Source organism: Rhinoraja longicauda, chromosome 8 (assembly GCF_053455715.1).
Source record: "Rhinoraja longicauda isolate Sanriku21f chromosome 8, sRhiLon1.1, whole genome shotgun sequence".
In the NCBI taxonomy this organism is placed as follows: Eukaryota; Metazoa; Chordata; class Chondrichthyes; order Rajiformes; family Arhynchobatidae; genus Rhinoraja; species Rhinoraja longicauda.
Window position 1 is genome coordinate 29,499,126 of NC_135960.1, and position 18,288 is coordinate 29,517,413.

An 18,288-nucleotide genomic window follows, 5' to 3' on the forward strand; every position below is an offset into this window, starting at 1 on the left:
ATTTTTCCCATTGAGTCAGCTCTGCTATTTGATGATTTTTCCCTCTCAACCCATCCCTCTTGCCTTCTCCCCGTACCCTACTCTTTATAAATTCATTCTGTCTCAATCTGATCAGAGAAAGGTGTTCAAGATGTCAAGCCAGTCTCGAGTAATTTCCTGACTGAAGATATTGGATCCATAATTTATTGGTTTGTCTCTTTAAACTTTCTGAAAGATCAGAATGGCACATGCAATTTATGACTTGAAAGGTCAGCTACCAACTCAAAGGAAGTGTGGAAAGTAATAACCTATATTCTGAGAGGTGGTCTAAAGTTATTTTAGATAACGCAATGATTGCATCTTCGCACAAAAACAATAGACATCTATTTGGAATCCGATCTAGTTCACTTGAAAATGAAAAGGGTTTAGACAAGAAACACAATTAGTTAGCCCTCATCACTGTGAGCAGATCATAATGTGCTACCAGGTCTCAACAAGGCTCAATCCTCCAAACATGTGCACACAAAGCAATTGACAGTCCACCCTGTACTGCACTGACTGTCCACTCTGTCACCACATGGACCATCAAACAAGTGATAGTCCATTCTATCACTGCACTAACATAGAACCATAGAAACAGAAAATAGGTGCAGGAGTGGGCCATTCTGTCCTTCGAACCATTTAATATGATCATGGTTGATCATCTAAAATCAGTACCCCGTTCCTGCTTTTTCCCCATATCCCTTGATTCCTTTAGCCCTAAGAACTGAATCTAACTCTCTCTTGAAAACATCCAGTGAATTGGCCTCCACTGCCTTTTGTGGCAGAGAATTCCACAGATTCACAACACAACATGCCTACCCTAGAAAAGACATTCTGACCTTCCATCACAGTGAGGAGGGGACTGGAGGAGACTCACTGTGATGGATGTTTCTTTTTTTGTGTGTGTTGGTTGGGGTTGTGTAATTTGCTTATTTTATTGCTTTTATTGTTGGACTGTGGGTGACTAAATTTCGTCCAAAAAACTTGTTTTTTGGATGACAAATAAAGATATCTTGAATCTTGAATCTTGAATCAGAGGAAAAACACCAGGAGCAACTCTACAAAATCAGACCTGATAAACATCAGCAACTTCAATTGCAGTGGTGCTTAAGTCAACAAAGAGAATGGACTCCAAAATTGCCATGAGCTCTCTGAACAGAGACTAGATTATCTGCACAGGAGGAACCAGGGTTGCAGTTTTTCTTTTCAGAGAAAGTTGCTGCCATTGGTTTGATGGAAGGTGAGAGGCACTGATGATCAGAAAAGCAATTAAGATGCAAGAGTCAATGTAAGGGATGGCAAGTAACACAATGATGGTCTCCATCAGAAACACTGTTCATTTCAACATCAAGTAAACAGACCTTGCAGGGTTTATAGTCTCGTGATATTCTTTTCATCCAGTTCCATTTAGGAGAAAAATAAGATTAAGGTCTACATGCCAGATGGCTAAGATGTCTTGTCTAATGCACAAAGGATTAGATGAAAGCACTCTGAATAAAACTAGCCTGATTACCCACTCCTTGTACATAAGAAGCTATATTCTAAAATCCCTCAACCTTATGTCAGTCAATTCAGTCACTGTGAACAGAGTCTGATTTCATATTCAGCACAGATCTTGCCTGCAATTTTCTTCAGACCTAAAAAATGTCCATGTGCACAGGGCCACACATAATCCAGAAATGTATTCATTAATAATTACGTGGAGTCACTTCACAGCAGGTAGAGGGCAATGTTTTCCACATTTTGTTGTGAAAGCAAGGCTTATTAAATTAATAAACCATCAATAATACGAGATATTATTTGCTATTAAAGTGTAAAAACTGCAGCTGGAATTCTTTAGAAACCTCCGTGGGGAACTGATAGCACCACTTTCTCCAGAGTTAAAGACAACCCTAATCCAAAAATAATCACAGCAAAGAGTTAACACTTTGTAGTTCTGTGGTACATTTGATGGAGCATATTCCCCCAAAGTGTGTTATTGAAGCAATGCAAAAAGTGTGTTTTTAAATGGAGAAATGTAATGTTTAGAGGCAGAGAGGGATAACGAGGGAAATTCTAGGACTCGGGTATGCAGTTGAAGGCATGATGGAGAAGTATTCCATGATATATATTTAAAATAAATCTGATGGAGTTTAGGTTGAAGCACTGAAGATTATTTGTAATAACCTATCTCAATATGGAATCAAGAAAATTATGGTATTATTATGGTATAATATTATGACATTGTTATGGTAATATTATGATATCATTTGGGGAACAATTGACATTGACTCTTACTTCTTAACTGCTTCTCTACCAAAGCAATAGCAGCAACTTTCTCCGAGAGGAAAAGCTGTATCCCTGGTCCATCCTGTGCAGATAATCTAGTCTCTGTTCGGAGAGATCACTGAGATTTTGGAGTCCACTCTCTCTGTTGACTTAAGCACCACTGCAAATGAAGTTTGAGGGCTTGGGAGCAGCTGATGTTTATCACTTCTGATAATTACATTTGCAGAGTTGCTCCTGGTGTTGGGCTTCTCTGGTGATTGCTGGGGAGGACGTTATTAATGCGGCTGTAAATAAGAGTATGTGGGAAGGTTGAATGGGCTTCTGGAAGGCATGAGGCAACTCTAGACATCCATTGTCTAGTTTAGTTTAGAGATACAGCGTGGAAACAGGGACTTCAGCCTACCAAGCGCACCATTATTATGGTAATATTCTGATAAAATTTGGGAAACAGCAAATACATGATGCAGATGTGTTAAAATGATCCTTGTGAATTGGTTAATGTGCAGACTAAAAATTAAAATGGTTGATAGAAAACCGTATACTTTGTTTCAGTAAGAAAAAAATGCAACAATTTCAACGCAGGTACATGCCATAGCGTTATCCCACTCAGTAATGACCTTTCATTATTATCATATATTACAAGAAATAATAAAGCACTCAGCAGCAAATCATGTATGTGTAGGAAGGAACTGCAGATACTGGTTATACACCGAAGATAGACACAAAATGCTGGAGTAACTCAGCGGGACAGTCCTGCTGAATTACTCCAGCAAATTGTGTCTATCTTCAGCAAATCATGTATGGGTTTTCATCATCAAATTAACTGCCACAGGAGAAGTCTCAGAAACCCAAAACTAAGGAAGACCGTGGAGACGGTACAAATGCAGACCAGACTCCCGCACATGCATACACACACATTTACCCTCCCACACACACACATATGCAAATATTATATAATGCACATCTAAAGATACTTTTGTTTGTGTTTCTTGCTAAAAGATGATTAAAGCCATTGATGTCAGATCCTCGTGTTTTGAAGTTAATGAGCTAGGAAGATGAAAGCATACTAACTAAGCAACATGAAAAGAAGCTGAGAGCTTTGGACGGCTAATGACTCATCATCCTCGATTTTAAGTATCGAGGTACATCAATATGTGTACAATGGCAGGGGAGATTTAATGAACAGTAGATCTGAACTCTGACCCCTCCTCAGCATGAAGTTTGAAAACAAATTGAGAAGAATATATTTCCAGAGGTTCGCGAGGTAAATTTGGACAATGGAGAGAGGGGATCACACATTCCAAGATCCCAGAGATACATGTGGCAATGGGGAGAGGGAACATGGGTGAAGCTTGGTGAAACAGAAAACAGAAATGTCAATAGTCAGTAATCAAACATCTTGGCATTCTACACCTCTGCTGCCAGTGTCCAGTGCTCCTGGACAGCAGCTCATGAGAGTTTACACTCTGGACCAACTTTTCACAGAGTCGCAGAGTAATAAAGTCCTACATAACAGAAACAGGATCTCCGGCCCACACATCCATGCCGACCCCTCTGTCCATCTACACCAATCCCATTTGTCTGCCTTAGGACTGCAACCTTTTTTACCTTGCCCTATTTTAGTATCTGTCTAATTTGTCTCTTAAATGCAGTCATTGTATTTGATTCCACCATTCCACTGGCAGCACGTATCAGATGTCAACCATTTTGGTAAAACAGATCCTTCCAGTCCTCTTTAAGTATCCTTTCTCTCAACTTAAACCGACCCCTCTTGTTTTTGATTCCACTGCCAATGGAAAAGATTTTGGTTACTTTCCAATGTATGTCTTTCATCATTTTTTATACCTGTGTCAGGTCACCCGTCACTCACCTTCGCTCCAGGAAAAACAAATCTAACCTATCCAACCTCTCCCCAAAACTAAAGACCTCCAATTCAAGTGATATCCCGGTGAATCTCCTCTGCATATCTCCTTCCCTGCCCATTAATTTCAGGCGCTCAGAACTGCTTCCCATTAGTTGATCCCAGAGTTAAAAGGGCAGTTCTAATCCCCCCCTACCCCACTTTACTCTGTTCATCACTATTGCATCCCTGCTTTCTTGCTTTTTTGAATTTTCTTTTGCTTTTATTTGTTGGATGTGAATGTTGTCAAGATCAGCATTTATTGCCCTTACTGGTTATGGGATTACTTGAGAAGGTGATGGTGAGTCAACTTCTTGAATCATCGCAGTTCTTCTGCACCCACTGTGCTGTTGGGGAGGGAGTTCCAGAATTTAGACCCACTGACAGTAAAGAAAATGTGACTTGGGGAAGAGCCTGCAGGTGGCAGTGTTTCCGGCATAGAGTCTGTTAGAAAATTTCCAACAAATGACGATTACAAAAACTGAGGTACAACTGAACGAACTTTATTGAGAGAGAGAGAGAGAGAGAGAGAGAGAGAGAGAGAGAGAGAGAGAGAGAGAGAGAGAGAGAGAGAGAGAGAGAGAGAGAGAGAGAGAGAGAGAGAGAGAGAGAGAGAGAGAGTCATACAGAGCACAGGAATCTGTATGAGTTCCTCCTCCCCCCCCCTCCCCCCCCCTCCCCCCCCCCCCCCCCCCCCCCGTGCTAATGCTGCAACACACCTCTTTTATACATTGATTGAAAACCAAAAAGCGTCGAGACAATGGCAACTGATAAGTCCCTCAGGGTAAAAGGAATCAACAGATAGCTGACCTGTTAATTACTAGTGTCCTAGGCAGTTTCGGTAAGCGATATTGCGAAACAACTTCTGGTCGTGCCAGTAATTATGTTATAGGTACAGACACAGACAGAATACACAAGGTAACAAATACATAAATTTTCCATCATTTTCCTCCTGTTTATACAAATTTACTGAATTATAATCTAAAACAAATTTATGTCCTTCGAGTTGAAGTCCCCAAGTTTCTTCACGAAACCACATGTTCTCTTTACTTTCTGTAGTTCGATCATTCGTGAGGATTCAATCAGTCAGTGACTTGGACAGGTTGTGTGAGTGGGCGGATACATGGCAGATGCAGTTTAATGTAGATAAGTGTGAGGTTATTAACTTTGGAAGTAAGAATAGAAAGGCAGATTATTATCTGAATGGTGTCGTTAGGAAGAGGGGATGTTCAACGAGATCTGGGTGTCCTAGTGCATCAGTCACTGAAAGGAAGCATGCAGGTACAGCAGGCAGTGAAGAAAGCCAATGGAATGTTGGCCTTCATAACAAGAGGAGTTGAGTATAGGAGCAAAGAGGTCCTTCTACAGTTGTACCGGGCCCTGGTGAGACCGCACCTGGAGTACTGTGTGCAGTTTTGATCTCCAAATTTGAGGAAGGATATTCTTGCTATTGAGGGCGTGCAGCGTAGGTTCACTAGGTTAATTCCCGGAATGGCGGGACTGTCGTATGTTGAAAGGCTGGAGCAATTAGGCTTGCATACACTGGAATTTAGAAGGATGAGGGGGGATCTTATTGAAACATATAAGATAATTAGGGGATTGGACACATTAGAGGCAGGAAACATGTTCCCAATGTTGGGGGAGTCCAGAACAAGAGGCCATAGTTTAAGAATAAGGGGTAGGCCATTTAGAACGGAGATGAGGAAGAACTTTTTCAGTCAGAGAGTGGTGAAGGTGTGGAATTCTCTGCCTCAGAAGGCAGTGGAGGCCAGTTCGTTGGATGCTTTCAAGAGAGAGCTGGATAGAGCTCTTAAGGATAGCGGAGTGAGGGGGTATGGGGAGAGGGCAGGAACGGGGTACTGATTGAGAGTGATCAGCCATGATCGCATTGAATGGCGGTGCTGGCTCGAAGGGCTGAATGGCCTACTCCTGCACCTATTGTCTATTGTCTATTGTCTATTGAATGTTTCTCTCGTCAATTTCATTGCATTGTCTCTCTTCTGCTTTGGTTGGTATTAGTTCGTATAACGTAGTCATTTTCTTCGTGAGGGCCATTTCAATCAGCCGCTGGGCGAGTCCTCTCACACAGGGGATGATACAGCAGCCCAGGCAGACCAGTACCCCTGCAATGACTATGAGAGCGTTTAGTGCAGAAATAACAACATCTTTCCATTTTCCAAACCATGAGACCAGGAACCCTGTCCAGGAGGTGTCAACTCCCGAATTCTCAGCCAATTCCTCTGCCAGTGAAGTGAGTCCAGCCAGGGCCCTGGAGACCGACCCATCAGGTGCGGTATTATTGGGAATAAAGGTGCAACAAGATGATCCGAACATTACACATACTGTCTGCTAGTAGCATGTCCAAGGCCATTCTATTCTGCCAGGCCATTAGACTGGTCCGATCTAGTTGTTCGGCTAACCCTTTCACAGCATCTCTTGTATAATTGATAAATCGCTGCTGATTATAATATAAGTAATTCATCCAATCTACATTTTTATTAATGGTTGACCACCAGAAGAGGACAGACTCAAATCCTGCAGCTATCTGATTGCGTGCCTTAAATTCATCTGGAACCCCTCTGGGCACTCCAATTTCATCTACGTATATGTGTGCATCAAAAGAACCCTTAGCAAGTTCCCTTTTCACTCTATTCCCTGTCTCAGATTTCTCCTTCACATTTTTCAGTGTTACGAGAGTAAATGGCATCATCAGCTGCATCAACGCACAGGTACCTTTCCAGTTCTTAGGTAGCTTTGCCCTCAATATTCTCCCTCCACAGTACCACCAAACATCTGCCCTCCCGACCTCGTGTTCAACTAGAGCAGTTGCGTTCAACCCTGGCAAGGGACTAGATGATAGTGCAGGGGTGGGAATGGAGACGTTTACTATAATCTCACATAACTCCAATGTTCCTAGTTCCTTACCTCCAAGATCCCATCTAGCGAAACAATTAAAATTTCTGCTGGTTGGTACAGTGAATGGAGGTGGGATCCTGTCCTTAACTATGGGGGGAATAGAAAATGCAAATCTGTGCAATTCTTATTCTGTGGCTTGCGTTTACTAAGGTACAATGATAACATGCATTTGACTCCGCCTGGTGAGTTGGTAAAATTTAACGGGAAAGGTGTTGGAATAGGTTGTGGTTTTGCGGATGCACAAGCAGAACAATCCGTCCTGTTTAAGGACTTAACTGTGTAACGCATCCATTCCAGCCATGCATTATCATCCATACATCCGGTCTCAATTTCCAGACTCTTCCGGAGGTCTGCTACTGGGATGACCTTAATTATTTGTTCTCCTATCTTTGGTGGTGCCCGAGTTTCCTTATCTACCTGGGGCCTTACTGTTACTTTAGTGTCTGCTGGTTGGACTACTCTCACTTCCAACTGGCTACAGGGATCCTTCCAACTAACTTCGACACACACGTAATACCACCCTTCATCTTTCTTCTGGATGTTCCTCACAGTTATATACGTTTTCCAAGTAGGCTGTGTATTTCCCCATCTTCCCCGGTTACTCCAGCCAGGGTTCGTATGGGTGTAGGACTCTCTTATTAACGACCATCGCTGGTATTGCGCGATTCCTGTCTCTTTATGGCCTGAGGCCTCAGAGTGTTGGAAAACATAATGCCATTTCGAGCCGGGTGCTAGGCAGACGTACACCCCATCCGTTACGTATGCTTTGTCCTTGCAACTGTCAGTTTTATACTGACATGGGTCGATTTCAAAAGTGCTAGTACTTCCTTGGGTCAGGTATATTGTATACTTCGCATATGCTGTGGTGATTAATGCAATTCCACTCAGAATAATCAGCCCCCACTTCATGGTTTGGGAGATGTAGGTTTCCGATCGTTACTGGACCTATACAGGCCATCAGCTGTCGTCGGCCCCCCTTTCTCCTACTCTGAAGTTGGGATTTTTACTCTTTTGCAGTGTTCTCTTTTTCCTTTTCGTCTCTTCGCGATCTGGCTTCCTGAAGCCACAGACGTGCTTCATGGTAGCCCAACTTGTCCTTATCCTTCATGGTAGCCCAACTTGTCCTTATCCTTCATGGTAGCCCAACTTGTCCTTATCCTTCATGGTAGCCCAACTTGTCCTTGTCCTTCATGGTAGCCCAACTTGTCCTTATCCTTCATGGTAGCCCAACTTGTCCTTATCCTTCATGGTAGCCCAACTTGTCCTTATCCTTCTTTCTTTTTGTTGCATCTTTGGCAATAGCAGACATTAATTTACAACAATCATCAACAAGTAACTTACCACTAAAATCATACCTTTTTTTCCACATGTTTAAGTACTTACAATTACGCTTACTTTGTATAAACATACATTTCTCATCGCCTTCATAACCTTTTGAGTTTGTCGAGCCCATTCTGATTCCCTTCTTTAGACTTACGACTATACTTTTTCCCTGTCAAGTCCAACTTGACTCCGAAGTCCCAGACTTCTTACCTTTGGCGACCCCGTCTCCTGAGTAGTCCAACTACTCTTCTCAATTGTCCCCGACAATTCTGTCCGTCGTCTCCGGCCTCCGAGGAAGGTAACAAAATACAACTCGGCAAAGTCAAAATTACTTAGCTGGGGCCCCACTATCTACGGAACGTTCAGTCCCACCTCTGGCATGTCGGTTGGGCCCCGTCACTCTGCCCCGGCGTCAGTAAGGAACCTTAAGATGAGCGCTCTTGGTTCCCCTGGAAACCGGCAACAGAGGTATTGGGGCCCCACGTTGGGCGCCAATTATGTGGGGGGTGGGGGAGGAACTCGTACAGACTCCTGTGCTATGTATGACTCTCTTTCTCTCAATAAAGTTCATTCAGTTGTACCTCAGTTTTTGTTATAGTCAGTTGTTGGAAATTTCTAACAGGTCGTAGGGTCATACAGCACAGAAACAGGCCCTTTGGCCATGCCGACCAATTTCACCATGGCGACCATGATGCCCCATCTAAACTAGTCCCATTTGCCCACATTTGGCCCATGTCCCTCTAAACCTTTCCTATCCATGTACCTGTCCAAATGTCTTTTAAATCCTGTTATAATACCAGCCTCAACTACCTCACCTGGCAACTTGTTCCATATACCCACCACTCTCTGAGTGAAAAGGTTGCCCCTCAGTTTCCTATCAAATAATGCCCCTTACACCTTAAACCTGTGGCCTCTGGTACTTGATTCCTTACACTGGATAAAATACTGCGTGGACTCACCCTATCTATTTCACTCAAGATTTTATACACCTCTACAAAAATCCCCCCTCAGCCTTCAGCGCTGCAAGAAATAAAGTTCTAGTTTGCCCAACTGTTCCCTATAGCGCAGGCCCTCGGGTCCTGGCCCTATCTACATAAATCTTCTCTGCATTTTTTCAGCGTGATAGCAGGGTGACCAAAACTGAACTTAATACTCCAATTGTGGCCTCACCATAGCAAACCAGGTAAAGAGCCTGTAATGAAAGACAACTGTACTGGATATCAGTGGAAGAAGGCAGAAGGATGAGTGTCACTTAGGTATGAAGAGTTGTTACTATTCAGCAGCAAGCTCCAAACTTTGAATTGCCCTTCAAATGTCAGAACTTAGAAGAGAAACACATTTGCACAACTTTGCAATGTACTTTCCAGAACAAGCAGGCTCCAATTGGTTTTAATTGACTTTGAATTTTAAGCCAGGAACAGCAGTTGTTTGAGTTATTTATTTATTTATTTATATATACAACATTTATTTGAGTTATTACTGGGACAGAAGCTCTGCTTCCATTAATGATGACAAAGAACATGAAAGCAGAGCCAAGAGGAAATAGTAGGAGCTGTGTTGTCATGGGAACAATCGTTTCATAACAGTGACCTCGATTACCCCTGACTCCTGTCAAACACTCACCATTTTGTGGTTACAATATACAGCAGTGATCGATCCTAATGATATCAGATCATAGACTAACAGGTAAGCAAAATGATTTATCAGAAGTCAAACCTCTGCTGCCCTGCCCTATGCTGCTGACTCTGGACTGGAAATGTTTCCATTTTTAAAATCTTTTCTCTCATTCACAAATGCATTGCTCTCCTGATCTATGAAATGTCCTCTACCTGCACAGCCCTCTGTGATCTCTGCTGCTTTCCAGGTAGCTTCCTGTACATCCTGATATTGACTCTAGACTTTGCAGCACATCACAGCAACATCGCTCCGGCCAGACATGATCATGACAAAACAGCTGATCATTCTGGAGCTGACAGTGCCCTGGGAAGAGTGTATTCAAGAAGCTAATGAGAGGAAACGCGCAAAGTACCAGGAACTGGTGGAGATGTGCCGGCACAGAGGCTGGAAGACATGCTATGAACCCATAGAGGTGGGCTGTAGAGGCTTTGCAGGATGCTCACTCTGCAAAGTCCTCAACCAATTGGGCATTACGGGGCTGGCAAAGAAGAGGTCCATTCAATCCGCAAGCGAAGCCGCAGAGAAAGCCACTAGATGGCTTTGGATTAAGAGGGCTGATCCATGGGCAGTTGCTGCTGGGACGCAAGTCGGGGCCTGATCAACCCCGGCTGGGTCGCCTGGGCGAGGGTGTCTGATGTTGTGAGACCCGAAACACCCGATGACCCCAGGTCACATCACTGAGGATGCGTCCCAGCGCAACCAGAAGTTGTATCTTTCACATAGAGATGCAACGTGGAAAAGGCCCTTCAGCCACCGAGTCCACGCTGCCCAGCGATCACCCCGTACACTAGCACTATCCTAAATGCTAGGGACAATTTACAGAAGCCAATTAACCGTCAAACCTGTACATCTTTGGAGTGTGGGTAGAAACGGGAACACCGCGAGGAAAACCCACACGGTCATGGGGAGAATGTACAAACTGCATACACACAGCACCCATAGTCATGATTGAACCTGGGTCTCAGGCACTGTAAGGTGACAACTTTACCGCTGTGCCACTCTGCTGGTATTAGATTCCCTGACAACCTCCATGGCTCGGTACAGTGAAATGCTTTGTTTTGCACACAACCCCGTAAAACCGTGCAGCAGACCTCAGTGACAAGTGACAAAGGCTACAGGTGAAAAGGGGACAAAAGGGTGGCAGATAAAAAAAGAGGTGGAGCAAAATGCAAAACCAGGGGTGGGGAATGTGGGCTGGAATGGGATAGTGGGGAGGGGAATAAAAGGGAGGCAAAGGGGACTCTGTGATCGGCGATGAGCATATAAAGGATATGAAAGAAACAGCATGAATGGGTTGGTGAGAAATGATGGGAGAAATATGTGTGCCTCAGTAGGGGTGCAGGGGAATGGGGGGAGGGGGGTCTGGGGTGCTATTTGAAATTGGTCAATTCATACTGCCTCATTGTAAGCTACCCAAGTGGAACATGAGTTGCTGTTTTTTCAATTCGTGTGTGGCCTCACTCTGAAAGCTTAAATCTGTTCCTCATATCACAGATGCTGCCTGACCTGTAGAGTATTTCAGCATTTACTATTTTCTTTCCGTATATCATGCTGTCTAAGTTTTTCTTATTTTACTTGCATAGTCTGACCTGCTGAGCCGGTCCCACAACCTTGCCATTAACAACTCATTACACAGGCTAACAACCTTAATGTGTTGGTAACTGACCCAATTAGGCCATTTTGTTTCACCTTAACAAAGACATTCCCTGTGTTCAACACGTCCCTCCCTGGTCTTCTCTCTGACGTATTTCTCTCTCCCCCCCCCCCCCCCTGCTCTGATGAAAGGTCACAGACCCAACACTTTGATTCTTTTTCTTTCCACAGCTTCTGCCTGATCTTCTGAGTGTTTCCAGCATTTTCTGTTATTTTAAGGGGAAATTCCATACTTCCTTAAGCACTGGCACATGGGATCATTACCAACCCACAAAAAATCCCAAAACAGGAAACAGGAATGGCCCCAATGCTTGAATGAATCAGGCACCACCCTGTCTCCAGCAACAGCTTTTATTTATAGCACTTAGCAAAATGACTGAGAGGCTTCAAAGGAGTGTTATGAAACCAAATTTGGCTTTGGGCCACATAAGTGATTACAAAAGGAGGCCAAAAACCAAGCCACAGCATTTTAAATACTTTGAAGGATAGGAGAAGTAGGGAGGGTTATGAAGGAAGGACCAAGAATTTCGGCCAAGATTGCCTGTACAAAATCATGAAAGGATAGATCAGGTAGATACACAGAATCTCTTGCCCAGATTAGGGGAATCGAGAGCCAGAGAACACAGGTTTAAAGTGAGGGGGGAGAGATTTAATAGGAACCTGAGGCATAAAGGGTGGTGAGTGTATGGAACGAGCTGCCGAAGGAGGTCATTGGGGCAGGTACAATTGCAACATTTGAGAAACATTTAGACAGGTACTGTACATGGATAGGACAGGTTTGGAGAGATATGGGCCAAATGCAGGCAGGTGGGACTAGAGTGGATGAGTCACATTGGCCGGTGTGGGCAAGTTGGGCAGAAGGGCCTGTTTGCATGCTGCAAGATGCTATGACTCTATGATTGCCACCACAGGAACAATAACAATTATGGTGCACAATTGAGGATAGAAGCATAGAATGGGGATAGAATTGGAAAAGGAAGATCTCAAAGGTCTGGAGGGGTTGGGATGCAGCTTGAAGGAGGAGATTCTGGAACAGGCTTTGAAGCCAGTATCAGCAATCTGTGATGGAAAAGCCATTGGACCCGAATGACATTTTCTCCTTGATTGGGGCTGCTCCAGGCCTACTGCAGGGAACAAACAAGATTGAAATTAAACATTAATGAGCTCCCTAGTCATGTGGAACAAATGCACTAACTTTCTAATGTCCCTTGTGCACTGCAGCTCAGCGCCCCTGACTAGACTGCTATATTTCACAAAACAGCTGACATTCTGTCGACTTTCTCATGGAGTAACTATTTTTAATTCTACTGCTGAACAGGGCCTTGGATGCCATCAATGGAATGGAAACTTCTGAACGATTGTGATATTTTGAAGTTGACCCTATAAAATGCAAACATTCCTGATGTGAAATCCAGCAGCTGAACAAATGAATCATCACATTTAACTGTGGTAGAAACACATCTTCCCCTCTTAACCCACTCAGCACCGAAAGAATGCAGCATTTTAAGGTAGCACAGTAGTTCAAAATCTACCTTTGAACTCCGTTTCTTGTGGGCAGAGTTGTGGGCAATTATGCCTCATGCTCACTGATGGTCCTGAAGTCACATTTGATCCAAACAGAGAAAGGCTACCTTTTCTACAGGACAAAGGACAAGCAGCACAGTGGCACGGCATTAGAGTTGCTGCCTTACATCACCAGAGACCCAGGTTCAATCCTGACTACGGGTGCTGTCTGTACGATGTTTTGAATGATCAACCATATTATAATTATTGTGCTGGCTCGAAGGGCGAAATGGCATCCTCCTGCACCTATTGGCTTTGGTCAAAATTGTAAAATTGTCCCTCGTGTGTCGGTATAGTGTTGTGTATGGAGTGGCTGAGAATTTAGTGGGCTGAAGGATCTGTTTCTGCGCTGTATCTCTAAAATCTAATTAGTCAATGACGTGCGGTGATGGTAGAGTTGTGTAAGCAATTAAAAAGAAATAGAACAAATCTTTATTTAGCATTTCATCAAGCAGTTATTACATTCCAGTGCATCTCGCAACCATTAATTTACTTTCCAAGTGTACTTAATATTGTAATTAATTCAATTATTATTTTAGTTATGCGTGGAATGTACAGAGTTTGCACATTCTCCCTGTGACTGCGTGGCTTTTCCCCGGGTCCTCTTGTTTCCTCCCACTCTCCAAAGACATACAGATTCGTAGGTTAAATGGCTTCGGTAAAATTGTAAATTGTCCCTATTGTGTCGGATAGCACTCGTGTATGGGGCTGCTGGTCAGCATGGACCCAGTGGGCCGAAGGGCCCGAAGGGTGCTGTATCTCTACACTAAACTAAATGGTTTCAACCCAAAACGTCACCTATTCCTTTACTCCAGAGATGCTACCTGACCCGCTGAGGTACTCCAGCATCTCGTGTCTATCAGCAGTTATATTTGTTGGCCGGGATAGTGTGTGCCTGGGAGAAGGAATTATAAATGATGGTTTTCCCCTCTGTTGCGGCCTTTTTCCATACAGGTGTCAGAGCTCACTCAGTCAAGCAGGCGAAGAGTATTTCATCACAGATGTTGCAAAATATTAAGGGTTCAAAATCTGAGTCGTTCACCACAAAATGGCCAGCCTCTTCCCCCTCTCTTGTGGCCACATTAAAGTGAGATGTTGATGTCTCCCTGCAGCTCTATACTGAGTCTGACCAGACCACGGCCATGGTTGTGAAAGGTCAAGCCCCACCACGATTCTCACCTTCTCCCTGACCCACCCACACATCACTGTTCTACACAGAGCAATAACCCTGTGTAAGATTGGAGTATAAAGGAAGAAATAATAGAAGCTTGTCAGAATGGTCTAGCAATAACTTGTCTGCAGGCCAGAATAATCAGATAATCATGTGACTGTGATGACTTCATCACAAAAGCATCCCAAGGTAGCTGTGGTTATAATGTGTAGGAAATAACTGCACATGCTGGATTATACCAAAGATAGACACAAAATGCTGGAGTAACTCAACGGGACAGGCAGTATCTTTGGAGAGAAGAAATGGTGATTTTTCTGGTCTGAAGAAGGGTCTCGACCCAAAACGTCTCCCATTCCTTTCTCCAGAGATGCTGCCTGTCCCACTGAGTTACTCCAGCATTTTGTGTCTATCTTAGCTGTAGTTATAATATGGTTGAATTTTACACTCAGTTTCCATGCGAGGAGAATCGATCCAAGATGTTTTCAGGGCAACTATGAGGACCATGAGGATCTTTAACTTATATTAAGTGGGAAATAAGTTTAAAAGATGCCGTGGCAGATATTTAGGGGGATTTTCAGAATACACCGAGTAGATACATTCCAATGAGAATGAAGAATTCCAGGTGGGGGATTTACCATCTATGGTTAACTAAGTTGGTTAAAAACATAGTGATAGAGTTATACAGCAAGGAAACAGGTCCTTCAGCACAACCCAACCCACTTCTCCCACTTCCTCTGGCAGCTGATTGCATATACCCACCAACCACTGTGTGAAAAAGCAGCCCTTCAGTCTTTCCTCTCTCATCTTAAATCAATGTCCACTAGTTTTAGACACCCCTGCCCAGGAAAAAGACTGTGATCATCTACCTTTCTATGCCCCTAATTTTATTTAGCTCAACAAGATCTCCCCCCCCCCTCTCAAGTTATCCTTGCTCTGGAAAACTAAGTTTCAACCTATCCAGCTTTTCTTCATAACTGAAGCTCTCCAATCCTGGTAACATTCAGACAAACCTTTTTTGCAGCCTTCCAGTTTTTAACATCCTTCGTGCACACAGGGCCGCAAGGGTGCATTCAACTCCTGTTCTCAATGCAATGAGCCAAAGGAAAGAAACAAGAAATCTAACAACAGGTAGAAATAATTCCTAAAGACTTTTGAATAGTAGATGTTTACGAAGTTAGCATTGATCTTGCCAAAACTGAGTGGGGAATTAATAACAGAAATATGGTCATGGCAGTAAATTTAATAGGCATTTCAAATTAGTCTTCAATATAATGAATACAAATAACATTGGAGAAATGTAAATCAGTTGGAAGAGAGGTAACAATCAGGAACCTTGCAATCACCTATAAGGTGTGGGGCTGCAGGTTAACAGGGCTTCAGCACCTGATGTATTTCACCCCAAGGAAGTGGCTACTGAGATAGACAATGCTTTGGTTTTAGTTTTACAAAATTCCCCAGGTTCATGGAAGAATCCATCACATTGGAAACAATTGAATACAACTCTTATTTAAAAAGAGGGGATAGAAAGAGAAAATTGCATGCCGGTTAAATTAATGGATGTCTTAGAATAAACGTTGAGAGCTGTCATTGTCACATTCCCGGCAGGATTCCTGGAAAACCTCAGGATAATTAGAAAAAAACAAAGAGGTTTTGATGTAACTGAACTAGATTATTGTGCCTTTGAAGAGCTCACACATGTTGTGCATATACAGGAAATGCTGGATGTTTTGGAATAGATTTCCAGAAAACATTTTGGTAAGGATTTATATCCAAGGTTATCACAAACGAAATCATGGTGTAGGAGGTATCATACTGATGCAGGAGAAGATTGAGGACAAATCAAACTGCTGGACAAACTCTGCAAATCTTGGTTTGTTGCTTCCCAAGCAGAATATGAGGTTCCAGTTTACATGTGGCCTCATTCAGGAGTGAAGAACACAGTGGAGAAGGTCGAGGACTTGGACAGAGAGAGCACGGCTTCTGCAAAATGTTCACCTAGTCTACAGTTGGTCCCACCAATGTAGAGGAGGCCACAGCAAGAGCACCAATATATGGAGTTGTTGAGGTCCCTGAATGAATGAATGTGAGGGAGGGGGTACAGGATCAGATGTTGCAACTCCCATCGTAGCAAGTGCCTCAGGAGGGGCAGGCATGGGTGGGAAGGGATGATCAAACCACGGAGTCCAAGAAAAAGTTTCGGAAGTAGAAAGTGTAGGTCTGGAAAGGTAGGATTGTATTGAAGGTTGCGGAAATGTCATGGAATTACATCTTGGATGTCGAGGGTGGTGGGATGATAGGAAAGATCCAAGGGAATTCTTTCCCTGTTCTGTCAGGGAGAGGGAGAGCAAGAGCAGAAATGTGGAAACGGAAGTAAACATGGGTGAGAGATTCATTCATAACTGTGGGGGGAATCCACTTTTTTTCTGAAAAAAGAGGACATACCAGATGGCTGAGAGTGGAAAACCATCTTGAGGACAAATATGGCAGAGGTGGAGAAATTGCAAGAAAGGAAGCATCCTTGCAAGAGATAAGGTGGGATGAGTGTAGTCAAGGTAATTATAAGCTTTATAGTAAAATTCAGTGGATAGTCCATCTCCTGAGATGGAGATAAAGAGATCAAGAAATGAGAGAGAGATGTCAGAGATCATCCAAGTAAATTTTAGTGTAGGGTGGAAGTTGATGAGTAATTTCCTGAGATGCACAACATGGAAACTATAGCTTGCAATGTAATTTCTCAAAGGTTGACAGGTAGCAAAAGGATTGTAAGAATGTCAGGGTCCCATTATCTTCACAGGGAACAGAGGAACCCATTCAAAGAATGTGAGCTGTGAGATTCCTTGGGAGAACTTGCTAAAAATGGGGTTACCTACATTTTGCTTATTCATTTTTCAAGATCTGGGCATTGCTGGCAAGAGCAGCATTGATCACCTTTAAATTCCCTTCTGGTGAAGGTGATACCACAGTGCTGTTGGGGAGGGAGTTCTAGTACTTAGACCCAGCCATGATGAAAGAGTAAAAATATATTTCCATCATGAGGGTGCAGGATCTGTACGGTGGCGGTGGCTCCGAGCTCCCAAAAACCTTGTCCTTTATGGTGACTGGGGTTGCTTTTGGAGTAACCTACAGTTTATGTTGTCGATTGTACATATTGCAGCCTCTGTTCACAGTGGTGGAGGAAACAAATGTTTTGGGTGTGAATGGGGTAGGGTGCCAACCAAACAGGTTGCTTCATCCTGGTTGGTGTTGAGCCTCTTGAGTGTTATTGGGACTGCACTCCTCCAGGCAAGAGGAGGGGATTCCACTATGCCCCTGACCTGTAGTTGTTGGAAAACATCAATTTGATCTAATTTTCCATCCATTACTGCATTAGGAATATGTCCGGAAGGCTATTACAGAGATCCATCAATTGGTTCTCCTTGCCATATCAGCTGAGTAACCATGAAGTGAACAGCAATGGCAGAATAGCAGAGACTGAGAACCAAGCATAGTCTTTCAACCATCGACCAAATCATTGTGGATTTGCAGCTTTTTATACAACACTTCTGGCTCTATCCAGTGGAGCTATACACTTCCCATGGTTTCAATGAAGTGTTGCCAGAAGCTTGGATAGTGTATCTTTGAGTTATATTGGGTGTGTACTACTTGAGAATTGAACCATGTCACCAATTGTTCTCTATGTTAGTATTGTTGTATTGTCAGTGTTAAACATGCTCCATGCATTTTACCTGTGTGGGAGCAGGTATGCATATAATGATTCTCTTTCTCATTCTCTCTCTCCCTCCCTTTCTCTCCTTCC